Source organism: Chiloscyllium punctatum, chromosome 30, assembly GCF_047496795.1.
Source record: "Chiloscyllium punctatum isolate Juve2018m chromosome 30, sChiPun1.3, whole genome shotgun sequence".
Taxonomy (NCBI): Eukaryota; Metazoa; Chordata; class Chondrichthyes; order Orectolobiformes; family Hemiscylliidae; genus Chiloscyllium; species Chiloscyllium punctatum.
The window spans coordinates 20079372-20095409 of NC_092768.1; positions in this window are offsets into that span (position 1 = coordinate 20079372).

Consider the following 16038-nt stretch of genomic DNA (forward strand, 5'->3'; position numbering starts at 1 on the left):
AGTCAGTTAGAATTTGTCCCTGCAGCAATCAAGCTACCCTGAGACTTGCATGACGCTATTCATGTAAGTTTGTGTGTCACACAGAGGGATTCCAGGAATTTCTGGGATCCGGTCACACATCAGGTCAGAGAGAGAGAGAGAGAGAGAGACAGGTTCGATTGTAATTGTATTTATTTTATTTTGTGCTTCAGACTGACACAGTTGGGGAACGGCAATCTCCATATAACACAGGGAGGAGAGGAGGTGGGCGATGGTCAAGAGACACAGGACATAGGGACGGCTGAGTGTAGCAGAGGCCCCAAGCCAGTGGCTTTTCCAATTACACCCACCTTAACGCTTGTCGGGCTGGAGGGACTGAAAGGGTTCCGGGTGGGGGGAATGTGGAATGCCAAACACAAGCAGATCAGCGTAGTGACCAACAGAGGAGACCAGAGAGTCCCAGTGACTCCTCCCACAGGTCATCTGGCCTCCAGCCCTGGCTCTGGGAATGTTTTTGGAAATCTAGCAGGATCACCGGGAAGTTTCCCAGATTGGTCGGGCTGCGTTTAGAAGGGGTCAGCCTTATGACATTGGCACAGGCTGGCATCAGCCACCAGGAGGCGATGCTGACAGGTGGCACCCTCCCCAGATGCTGCTGTGTCTGGGGACAGTCTGACTAATTCTGTAACCTTCCTGCCCGGTGCTGTAGATTAGTATTGTCCCTCGGCCATCGTGTACCACCCCACACACACACTCTCACATAAACACAGACACATACACACACACACTCTCTCACACACATATACACACACACACACACACACCCACACATACACACTCACATACAAAGACACATACACACCCTCTCCCACACACACACTCACTCACATACAAACACACACACACTCTCACGCACATACACTCACATACAAACACACACACACTCTCACACACATACACTCACATATATATACACACACTGTGTACCCACCTCTCTCTCACACCCACACACACAGACACACACTGTGTACCCACCTCTCTCTCTCACCCACACACACAGACACACACTGTGTACCCACCTCTCTCTCTCTCACCCACACACACAGACACACACTGTGTACCCACCTCTCTCTCTCACACCCACACACACAGACACACACTGTGTACCCACCTCTCTCTCTCTCACCCACACACACAGACACACACTGTGTACCCACCTCTCTCTCTCTCACCCACACACACAGACACACACTGTGTACCCACCTCTCTCACACACCCACACATACAGACACACACTGTGTGCCCACTTCTCTCTCACACCCACACACACAGACCCACAGTACCCACCTCTCTCTCTCACACCCACACACACAGACACACACTGTGTACCCACCTCTCTCTCTCACACACCCACACACACTGTGTACCCACCTCTCTCACACACCCACACATACAGACACACACTGTGTGCCCACCCTCTCTCTCACACCCACACACACAGACACACACTGTGTGCCCACCTCTCTCTCACACCCACACACACAGACACACACTGTGTGCCACCTCTCTCTCTCACACACACAGACAAACACTGTGTACCCACCTCTCTCTCACACCCACACACACACAGACACACACTGTGTACTCACCTCTCTCTCTCACCCACACACACAGACACACACTGTGTACCACCTCTCTCTCTCTCACCCACACACACAGACACACACTGTGTACTCACCTCTCCTCTCTCACCCACACACACAGACACACACTTGTACCCACCTCTCTCTCACACACACCCACACACACTGTGTACCCACCTCTCTCACACATCACAGACACACACTGTGTAACCCACCTCTCTCTCACACCCACACACACACAGTGTACCCACCTCTCTCTCACACCACCCCCACACCCACACACACTGTGTACCCACCTCTCTCTACACACACAGCCCAGACACACTGTGTACCCACCTCTCTCACACATCACAGACACACACTGTGTACCACCTCTCTCTCACACCACACACACAGGTGTACCCACCTCTCTCTCACACCCACCCCCACACACACAGCACACTGTGTACCCACCTCTCTCTCACACCCACACACACACAGAACCCACTGTGTACTCACCTCTCTCTCACACCCACACACACACAGACCCACAGTGTACTCCACCTCTCTCTCTCACACCCACACACACACACAGACACACACTGTGTAACCACCTCTCTCTCTCTCACACACATCACACACACACACACACACACACCAGACCCCCAGTACCCACCTCTCTCTCTCACACCCACATACACACACAGACACACACTGTGTACTCACCTCTCTCTCTCTCTCACACACACACACACACACACACACAGACCCCACACATTGTGTCCCCTCCAGTGGTTTGACTGACCACAACACACACAGACACACACAGCCTTCCAGTTCCATCGACCTGGTCATCTTGACAGCACTCGCTGCTGCAGACCAATCAGGCTATTTATTCTCGGGACAGAATTGTTGCGACCAATCCCTCAGGGCTTACTCTTAATTATTTGAAGTGTATTTCTATTGTGAAGTTGTCCTGTGTATTTTGTAAAGTTGTATCTGATGTTGATATGTGTATTCTTGCTATTTATACAGAAATCGTGCTGGTAGGAGGGGCTCTCTCTGATCGTGCTGAACTTTAGGGTCCAATCTTGTACAACTCGCACGAAAGCTTGTTCATTAAAGATGTACAGAGACCATCTTTGGACATGTATGTTATTTCCCATTTCCCGTAGTTATGCCTTGGCAACATCTCCTCAAAAAGTTCTTTGTCCACTGACCATCGCATGGGTGTATTGTGTGTGTGTGTATGTGAGAGTGTGATGTGTATGTGAGTGTGTGTATATGTAAGTGTGTGTGTGATGTGAGTGTGATGTGTGTGTGTGTCTGTGTATGTGTGAGTGTGTATGTGTGTGTGTGTGTATGTGTGAGTGGTGTGTGTATATGTGAGTGTGTGTGTGTATGTGTGAGTGTGAATGTGTCTGTGTGTGTGCTATGCGTGTGGGTGTGGGTGGTGTATGTGTGTGTGCATGTGTGTGAGAGGTGTGTGTGTGCCTGAGTGTGTGTGTGCCTGAGCTGTGTGTGTGGTGTGTGTGTGTGAGTGTGTGAGTGTGAGTTGTGTGTGTGTGTGTGTGTGTGTGGTGTGTGTGTGAGTGGATGTGTGTGATATGTTGTATGTGTGAGTGTGTGTGTGTGAGTGAGTGTGTGAGTGTGTGATGTATGTATGTTGTGTGTGTGTGTGTGATGTGTGAGTGTGAGTGTGTGTGAGTGAGTGTGTGAGTGTGTGTGAGTGTGTGTGTGAGTCTGTGGTGTGTGAGAGTGTATGTATGTGTGAGTGTGTGTATGTGAGTGCATGTGTGTGTGAGTGTGTGTATGTGTATATGTGTGTGTGTGAGTGGTACGTATGTGTGAGTATGTGTATGTGTGTGAGTGTGTGTATGTGTGAGTGTGTGTATATGTATATGTGTGTGTGAGTGTACGTATGTGTGAGTATGTGTATGTGTGTGAGTATGTGTGTGTGTCTGTGAGTGTGTGTGTGAGTGTGTGTCTGTGAGTGTATGTGTGTGTGAGTGTGTATGTGTAAGTGTGGATGTGTGAGTGTGTGTGAGTGATGTATGTGAGTGTGTGTATTAGTGGTATTGTATATGTGTGTGTGAGTGTACGTATGTGTGAGTATGTATGTGTGTGAGTATGTGTGTGTGTCTGTGAGTGTGTGTGTGAGTGTGTGTCTGTGAGGTGTATGTGTGTGTGAGTGTGTATGTGTAAGTGTGGATGTGTGTGTGTGAGTGTATGTATGTGTGAGTGTGTGTATGTATATGTGTGTGTGTGAGTGTACGTATGTGTGAGTATGTGTATGTGTGTGTGAGTGTGTGTGTCTGTGAGTGTGGTGTGTGAGTGTGTGTCTGTGAGTGTATGTGTGTGTGTGTGAGTGTGTATGTGTAAGTGTGGATGTGTGAGTGTGTGTGAGTTGTATGTATGTGTGAGTGTGTGTTTGCGTATGTATGTGTGAGTGTGTACGTGTGTGAGTGTGCACGTGTGTGTATGTGTGTGTATGTGTGTTGTGAGTGTATGTATTGTGTGAGTGTGTCTATATGTATATGTGTGTGTGTGAGTGTACGTATGTGTGAGTATGTGTATGTTGTGTGAGTGTGTGTGTGTGAGTGTGTGTGTCTGTGAGTGTGTGTGTGAGTGTGTGTCTGTGAGTGTATGTGTGTGTGTGAGTGTGTATGTGTAAGTGTGGATGTGTGAGAGTGTATGTATGTGTGAGTGTGTGTTTGCGTATGTGTGTGTGGAGTGTGTATGTATGTGTGTGTGAGTGTGTGTGTGTGTGTGCGTGAGTGTGCACGTGTGTGTATGTGTGTGTGAGTGTGTATGTGTGTGTATGTATGTGTGAGTGTGTGTGAGTGTATGTATGTGTGAGTGTGTGTATACGTATATGTGTGTGTGTGAGTGTACGTATGTGTGAGTATGTGTATGTGTGTGAGTGTGTGTGTGTGAGTGTGTGTGTCTGTGAGTGTGTGTGAGTGCGTGTCTGTGAGTGTATGTGTGTGTGTGAGTGTGTATGTGTAAGTGTGGATGTGTGAGTGTGTGTGAGTGTATGTGTGAGTGTGTGTTTGTGTATGTGTGTGTGAGTGTGTATGTATGTGTGTGTGTGAGTGTGTATGTATGTGTGTGTGTGAGTGTGTACGTGTGTGTGTGAGTGTGCACATGTGTGTATGTGTGTGTGAGTGTGTATGTGTGTGTATGTATGTGTGAGTGTGTGTGTGTATGTGTATGTGTGGTGTTGTGAATTGTGTGTGTGTGAGTGAGTGTGTGTGTGTATGAGTGTGTGTGTGAGTGTATGTATGTGTGAGTGTGTGTGTGAGTGTATGTATGTGTGAGTGTGTGTGTGAGTGTATGCATGTGTGTATGTGAGTGTGTATGTATGTGTGAGTGTGTATGTGTGTATGTGTATGTATGTGTGAGTGTGTATGTGTGTGTGCCTATGTGTGTGTGTGTGTGTATGTGTGTGTGAGTGTGTATTTGTGTGTGTGTGTGTGTGTGAGTGTATGCATGTGTGAGTGTGTGTGTGTGTGAGTGTATGCATGTGTGAGTGTGTGTGAGTGTGTATGTTTGTGTATGTATGTGTGAGTGTGTATGTGTGTATGTGTATGTATGTGTGCCTATGTGTGTGTGTGTGTGTGTGTATGTGTGTGTGAGTGTGTATTTGTATGTGTGTGTGTGTGTGTGAGTGTATGCATGTGTGAGTGTGTATTTGTATGTGTGTGTGTGAGTTTATGCATGTGTGAGTGTGTGTGAGTGTGTATGTTTGTGTGTGTATGTGTGTGTGAGTGTGTATGTGTGTGTGAGTGTGTATGTGTGTGTGAGTGTATACGTGTGGTGTGTGAGTGTGTATGTTTGTGTGCGTATGTATGTGTGAGTGTGTATTTGTATGTGTGTGTGTGTGTGTGTGTGTGTGTGTGTGTGAGACACACACACACACAGAGATAGAGAAGGGCATGCAGGAACATTTACAGCTGCCGTTGGCCGGGGGATACCAGAGGGGATCATGATTCCTCACTCTTGATGACCAGGTATTGGAAAGTCCCTCAGAATTCGGTCAGTCTCAGATCTCCTCAACAGCCTCTCACACTGCTCCATCACCCTCACATCTCGGTGTTGGGTTTGCTCAAGATATTAGACTGACACACAGAACACCAGTTTTGTACAAGCAGTGAGCTTCACCGAGCACCACACTGCCCCCCGCCGGGCTGTTCATTCACACACTCACACACAACACACACACACACACTCACACACACTCACACAATACATACTCACACACACACAACTGTTCATTCGGCTTCTGTGGCTGAACCCCAATCTCACCGAGCACACACTGCACCCCCCCCCCCCCCCCCGGCTGTTCATTCACACACTCACACACTCACACAACACACACACACAACACAACACACACACTCACACACAACACACTCACACACACATACACACACACCACACAACACACACACACAACACGCACACGCACACACACACTCACACAGACAACACACACACAACATGCAAACACACAAAATCACACAAACTCAAATACACACACACACGCGCACTCACACACACAACACACACAGAATACACACACACAATACACACTCACACATACACTCACACACAACACACACTCACACACACACACACAACACACACACACAACACGCACACACACACATGCTCTCACACACTCACACAACACACACTCACACACACACAACACACACACTCACACTACACACACACACACAACACACACTCTCACACACTCACACACAATACACACTCACATACACACACACACTCTCACACACACACAACACACACTCACACACAATACACACTCACATACACACACACACTCACACACACACACACAACACACACTCACACACAATACGCACTCACATGCACACACACTCTCACACACACACACAACACACACTCACACACACACACACACACACACACACAATACATACTCACACACACACAACTGTTCATTCAGCTTCTGTGGATGAACCCCAATCTCATTCCAGTGCACAAAGCAATCTCTCCTGTGAATCCTCTTCACTCTTGCTCACAGGAGACAGCTGAGTGCAAATCAAACCTGTGAAAGGGCTGCATGGGCGAGACCCTCCTGCTTGGTAAAGGATTGACAAGTACTGGGCATGGATTGGGATTGAAATGTGAAAGAACAATGTGGTGTTTCTTGTGCACTGGGTGGCTCCTTGGGGGGGGGTGGGGGTGGGGGTTTGGTGGTGGGGGTGGGGGGGGGGGGGGGGGGGGTTGCATGGCCTTCTGGGAAATGTGGTGAGGCACCTTTCAAGAGCATTTTCACCAACTCTGCCAACAGGAACCATGCTCAGGGTCCAGGGCAAAAAGGCAGGAGATTGGCACCGAGACATGATGCTCATGCAGACATGACGGGCCGAATGCCATCCTTTGGCATTGCCAAAGTTGCCTGACACTCGCTGTCTGCCAAGGCTGCCATCTTCCAATACACCACAAGGAGGCAGTGTGCCCTCATTTGTGACTTCCTCATTTTAACACCCAACAATTATGATTCTTCCCCAGCAACACCCCCCCCCCAACACCCCACCCCCGACACCCCCACACTCCACACACCAACCCCCCACCCCCGACACCCCCACCCCCCACACCCCACCCCCGACCCCCCCTCCCCACACACCCTCAAACACCCACCCCACCCCCCCACCATACAGCCCCCATACCCACACCCCACCCCCTACCCTCCCACACCCCCCACCCCACACCCCCACACCCACCCCACACACCCCACCCCCCCACCCCACACCCCCCACTACCCCACCCCTACCACTCCACCCCCAACATCCCCACACCCCACCCCCGACACCCCCACCCCCCACACACCAACCCCCCACCCCCGACCCCCCTACAACCTCCACCCTGACCCCCCCACCTCCCACCCCACATATCCCCCACACCCCACCCCCGACACCCCCACCCACCCACACTCCACCCCCAACCCCCCCCACCACCCACCCCACACACCAAACCCCCACCACCGACCCATCCACCCCCGACCCCCCACATTCCCCACCCCACACCCCCCACACTCCCACCACCCCACCACCAACACCCCCACACCCTACATACCAATGCCCCCACCCCCAACCCCCCCCACACCCGACCCCTCACATTCTCCACCCCACATCCCCCACACCCCCACCCACATCCCCCACCCCCCACCATACAGCCCCCATGCCCACACCCCACCCCAAAACTCACCCCCCCAACTCCCCACCATGCACCCTCAACCTCCCCCACCATACATCCCCCACACCCACCCCACACTCCCCAACACCACATCCCCCAAACACCAAACCCCCACCCTGCACCCCACACCCCACAGCCCACACACCCCCACCCCACACCCCCCATCCCCACCTCACACCAAACACCCCGCACCCCCACCCCACGCACCACACCCCCACCCCACAACCCACACCCCCCACAATAAACTCCCCAACCTACACCACACCCCCCACCCCACAACAAACTCACACACACTCACACACACACAACACACAACACACTCACACACACACAACACACTCACAACACACACACACTCACAACACACACTCACACACACACACACTCACACACACAACACGCACACACTCACAGACACACACAAACACAACACACACTCACACACACAACACACACACTCACACACACAACACACACACTCACAGACACACACAAACACAACACACACACAACACACACTCACTCACACTCACACACACAACACATACACACACGCACACACTCACTCAACACACACACACTCACACTCACACTCACACACTCTCTTAACACACACAACACACACACACTCACACACACAACACACACTCTCACACACACACAAAACTCACACACACAACACACTCACACACACACTCACACAACACACTCACACACACACACTCGCAAATACACACACACACTCACACACTCACACAACACACACACACACACCCACTCACACACACTCTCACACACACAACACACACACAACACACTCATAACATACACACACACTCTCACACACACAACACACACTTACACTCACACACAGCACACACTCACACTCACACACACAACACACACACACTCACACACACAACACACACTCACACATGCACAACACACACTCACACACTCACACACACACACACACTCACACACACAACACACAACACTCACACACAACACACATACACAACACAAACTCACACACAACACACACTCACACACACTCACACCCACAATACACACTAAAAACCCACTCACAATACCCACTCGCATACACACACTGACAATACCCACTCACATACACACTCACACACACACTCACAGTACCCATTCACACACACAACACACACTCACACAACACACACTCACAATACCCATTCACACACACTCGCAATACCCATTCATACACACAACACACACTCTCACACACACTCATACACGCACTCTCACACACACTCACAATACCCACTCAAACTCACACACACACACTCACACAACATACTCACACACACTTAAACACACAATACACACTCACACACACATAACACACACTCACAACACATACACTCTCACACACTCACAACACATACACTCTCACACACTCACAACACACGCACACACACACACACTGACACACACACTCACACAACACACACACACTCACACAACACACACAACACGCACACTCACACACACTCACTCTCACACACTCACACTCACACACAACACTCACACACACTCACACAGACTCACACACACACAACACACATACACATTCACACACAACACACACACAACACACACACACACACACTCACACACACACACACACACTCACACACGCACACACTCACACAACACACACTCACAACACACACAATCACACACAACACACACACACACACACACACACACACATCACACAATACATACTCACACACACACAACTGTTCATTCGGCTTCTGTGGATGAACCCCAATCTCATTCCAGTGCACAAAGCAATCTCTCCTTCTGTGAATCCTCTTCACTCTTGCTCACAGGAGACAGCTGAGTGCAAATCAAACCTGTGAAAGGGCTGCATGGGCGAGACCCTCCTGCTTGGTAAAGGATTGACAAGTACTGGGCATGGATTGGGATTGAAATGTGAAAGAACAATGTGGTGTTTCTTGTGCACTGGGTGGCTCCTTGGGGGGGTGGGGGTGGGGGTTTGGTGGCGGGGGTGGGGGGGGGGGGGGGTAGCATGGCCTTCTGGGAAATGTGGTGAGGCACCTTTCAAGAGCATTTTCACCAACTCTGCCAACAGGAACCATGCTCAGGGTCCAGGGCAAAAAGGCAGGAGATTGGCACCGAGACATGATGCTCATGCAGACATGACGGGCCGAATGCCATCCTTTGGCATTGCCAAAGTTGCCTGACACTCGCTGTCTGCCAAGGCTGCCATCTTCCAATACACCACAAGGAGGCAGTGTGCCCTCATTTGTGACTTCCTCATTTTAACACCCAACAATTATGATTCTTCCCCAGCAACACCCCCCCCAACACCCCACCCCCGACACCCCCACACTCCACACACCAACCCCCCACCCCACCCCGACACCCCCACCCCCCACACACCAACCCCCACCCCACACCCCTCACCATACACCCCCATACCCACACCCCACGCCCCTAACCCCACCCCCACACCCCCCACCCCACAACACACAACCCCCACCCCCACCATACACCCCCCATACCCACCCCCGATCCCCCCACCCCACACCCACACCAACCCACCCCCCACCATACACCCCCCACACCTACCCCACACCCTCCCGCCCCACACCCCCCACCCACACCCCACACACCCCACACCACAACACACACTCTCCACCCCACACCCCCCACCACCTCACCTCACACCCCCCACCCCATACCACACACCCCACACCCCCCACCCCATACCACACACCCCACACCCCACACTCCCCAACCCACACCCACATCCCCCACCCCACAACACACACACCCCACCCCCCACCATACACCCCCACACCCACCCCAGACCACCGACCCCCGACCTCCCACACCCCCCACCCCACAACACACACCCCCCACCCCCCACCATACACACCCCATACCCACCTCCACCCCACACCCACACCCCCCAACCCCACACCCTCCCACCCCACACCCCCCACCCACACCCCACACACCCCACACCACAACACACACTCTCCACCCCACACACCCCCAGCACCTCACCTCACACCCCCCACCCCATACCACACACCCCGCACCCCCCTCACCCCACACCACACACCCCGCACCCCCCTCACACCCTCCCACCCACACACCCCATCCCACACCACCCACCATACATCCCCCACACCCACCCCCCCAACCCCACACCCAACCCCCCAACCATACACCCCCCACCCCAACCATACACTCCCCACACCCAACCCACACCCACCCCACACCCCCCACACCCCACACCCCCCCATCCCGCACCCCACACCACAACACACACTCTCCACCCCACACCCCCAGCACCTCACCTCACACCCCCCACCCCATACCACACACCCCACACCCCTCACCCCACACCACACACCCCATCCCACACCCCCCACCCCACAACACACACCCCCCACCCCCCACCATACACACCCCATACCCACCTCCACCCCACACCCACACCCCCCAACCCCACACCCTCCCACCCCACACCCCCCACCCACACCCCACACACCCCACACCACAACACACACTCTCCACCCCACACACCCCCAGCACCTCACCTCACACCCCCCACCCCATACCACACACCCCACACCCCTCACCCCATACCACACACCCCACACCCCTCACCCCACACCACACACCCCGCACCCCCCTCACACCCTCCCACCCACACACCCCATCCCACACCACCCACCATACATCCCCCACACCCACACCCCCAACCCCACACCCACCACCCCAACCATACACCCCCCACCCCCACCATACACCCCCCACACCACCATACACTCCCCACACCCACCCCACACCCACCCCACACCCCCCACACCCCACACCCCCCCATCCCGCACCCCACACCCCACACCCCACACACCCCACACCCCAAACCCCACACCCCCAATCCCACACCACACACTCACACACACAACACACACTCACACACACAACACACACTCACACTCACACACACAACGCACACTCACAACACACACACACTCTCACACACACACACAACACACACAACACACTCATACACAACACACACTTACAACATATACACACACTCTCACACACACACAACCCACACTTACACTCACACACAACACACACTCACAAAAAAACACACAACACTCACACACAACACACACTCACACACACTCACACACACACAAAACACACACTCCCACAACACACTCTCACACACTCTCACATACACACAACACACACTCACAGACACTCACACACACAACACACACTCACACTCACACACACAACACACACTCACAACACACACACATACTCTCACACACACTCACACACACAACACACACTCACACATACTCACACACACAACACACACTCACACACACAACACACACTTACACTCACACACAACACACACTCACAAAAAAAACACACAACACTCACACACAACACACACACTCTCACACAACACACACACACAACACACACTCACACACACTCACACACACAACATACACTCAGACACACAACACACACACTCACACACACAATACACACTCAATACCCACTCACAATACCCACTCACATACACACACACACAATACACACTCACAATTCCCACTCTCACACACACACACTCACAATACCCACTCACATACACACTCACACACACACTCACAATACCCATTCACACACACTCACAATACCCATTCACACACACACACAATACAGACTCACAGTACCCATTCATACACACAACGCACACTCACACGACACACACACTCACAATACCCATTCACACACACACCACACACTCACACACACACACTCACAATACCCACTCTCTCACACACACACTCATTCACACACACTCTCACACACACTCACAATACCCACTCACACTCACACAACACACTCACACACACTCAAACACACAACACACACTCACACACAACACACACACTTACACACACAACACACACTCACACACACAATACACACTCAATACCCACTCACACACACTCACAATACCCACTCACATACCCACACACAATACACACTTACAATACCCACTCACATACACACTCACACACACACTCACAATACCCATTCACACACACTCACAATACCCACTCACACACACACTCACACACACAATACACACTCACAGAACACACACACTCACAATACCCATTCACACACACTCGCAATATCCATTCACACAGACAACACACACTCACACACACACACACTCACAATAATCACTCTCACACACACACACTCACAATACCCACTCACACACACACTCACAATACCCACTCACATTCACACACACAACACACACTCACACGACACACTCACTTACAATACCCATTCACACACACTCACAATACCCACTCACACACACATAACACACTCACACACACTCACACACACACACACTCTCAATACCACTCACACACACACACTCACAATAGCCACTCACACACAATACATACTCACAATACCCACTCACACTCACACACACTCACAATACCCATTCTCACACACAACACACACACACAATACTCACTCACACACACAATACACACTCACAATACCCGCTCACACACACTCTCAATACCCACTCACACCACACTCACACACAGCACACACTCACAATACCCACTCACACACACTCTCAATACCCACTCACACACACACTCACACACAGCACACACTCACAATACCCGCTCACACACACTCTCAATACCCACTCACACCACACTCACACACAGCACACACTCACAATACCCGCTCACACACACTCTCAATACCCACTCACACACACACTCACACACAGCACACACTCACAATACCCGCTCACGCACACTCTCAATACCCACTCACACAAACACTCACACATAGCACACACTCACAATACCCGCTCACACACACTCTCAATACCCACTCACACAAACACTCACACATGGCACACACTCACAATACCCACTCACACACACTCACAATAGACAATAGACAATAGACAATAGGTGCAGGAGTAGGCCATTCTGCCCTTCGAGCCTGCACCACCGTTCAATATGATCATGGCTGATCATCCTTAATCAGTATCCTGTTCCTGCCTCATCTCCATAACCCCTTGATTCCACTATCTTTAAGAGCTCTATCCAACTCTTTCTTAAATGAATCCAGAGACTGGGCCTCCACTGCCCTCTGGGGCAGACCATTCCACACAGCCACCACTCTCTGGGTGAAGAAGTTTCTCCTCATCTCTGTCCTAAATGGTCTACCCCGTATTTTTAAGCTGTGTCCTCTGGTTCGGCACTCACCCATCAGCGGAAACATGTTTCCTGCCTCCAGAGTGTCCAATCCTTTAATAATGTTATAGGTCTCAATCAGATCCCCTCTCAGTCTTCTAAACTCAAGGGTATACAAGCCCAGTCGCTTCAGTCTTTCAGTGTAAGGTAATCCTGCCATTCCAGGAATTGACCTCGTGAACCTACGTTGCACTCCCTCAATAGCCAGAATGTCTTTCCTCAAATTTGGAGACCAGAACTGCACACAGTACTCCAGGTGTGGTCTCACCAGGGCCCTGTACAGCTGCAGAAGAACCTCTTTGCTTCTATACTCAATCCCTCTTGTTATGAAGGCCAGCATGCTATTAGCCTTCTTCACTACCTGCTGTACCTGCATGCTTACCTTCACACACAACACACATTCACACACACTCACACACAACACACACTCACAATACCCACTCACACACAAAACACACTCACACACACTAACACTCACACACATATACACTCTCTCTCACACACAACACACACAGCACATACTCACACACACAACACACATTCACAATACCCACTCAATGACACACGCATATTCACTCACGCACACTTACACACACTCAATGTCACACACACAGACACAGCCACACACACTCTCACGTACACACACTCACAAACACACATGCTCACACACACATACACATTCTCTCACACAGTCTCTCTCTCTCTCACACAGAAACACACATACTCTCTGACTCTCACACACATTCTCAGACACACACACTCTTTCACACACAAACACGTACTCTCTCACACACACGCTCTCTCATTCACAGACACATATACACACTCACATACACACACGCTCACAATACCCACTCACTGACACATACAACACTCACATACACACACACACATACACACAGACACACTCACATACACACACAAACTCACATCCACACTCACTGACACACAGACACACTCACACAAAATACCCACCCATTCACTCACACACACTTACACACACTCAATGTCACACACACACAGACACAGCCACACACACTCTCACATACACACACTCACAAACACACATACTCACACACACACACGCACATTCTCTCACACAGTCTCTCTCTCTCACACAGACACACACATACTCTCTGACTCTCACACACATTCTCAGACACACACACTCTCTCACACACAAACACGTACTCTCTCACACACACACTCTCTCATTCACAGACACATACACACTCACTCACACACACACACACTCTCTCTCTCACACACAGATACACACACACATACACACACTCACAATTCCCACTCACTGACACACACACACACATACACTCACTGACACACACATAGACAGACACAGGGGCACACACTCTCACTCTCTCTCACACACACAGACACACACACAACAGACACACATTCACACTCTCTCACAAGCACACGGATACAGACACACACACACACAGACACACACTCTCACTCGCTGTTGCACACACACACACTCTCTCTCCTGATATGAAGGTCTTGAGCGTTCCCAGGTGACTGGAATGTGATCTTGGTCCAAGTGGGGTGAAACACTGGGATTCCCTCACCACCTTGTGTAGGCCGTGCCCCAGCTCAGCCTGTTGTGAGACTGAGGGGACCATTCTGCTGTGAGCTAGCAACAGTGGATGTGGATGCTGTGATTGGGATGGAATTTGGATAGCCCTATATTTCCATGCCATTGGTTGTTGGCATGTGACCAATCAAGGCTGGCGTTTGGAACAGGGAGAGAATTCCCAATGACCTCTCAGGATGAAACAGCGAAGGGATTGTTCTGTAGGAGC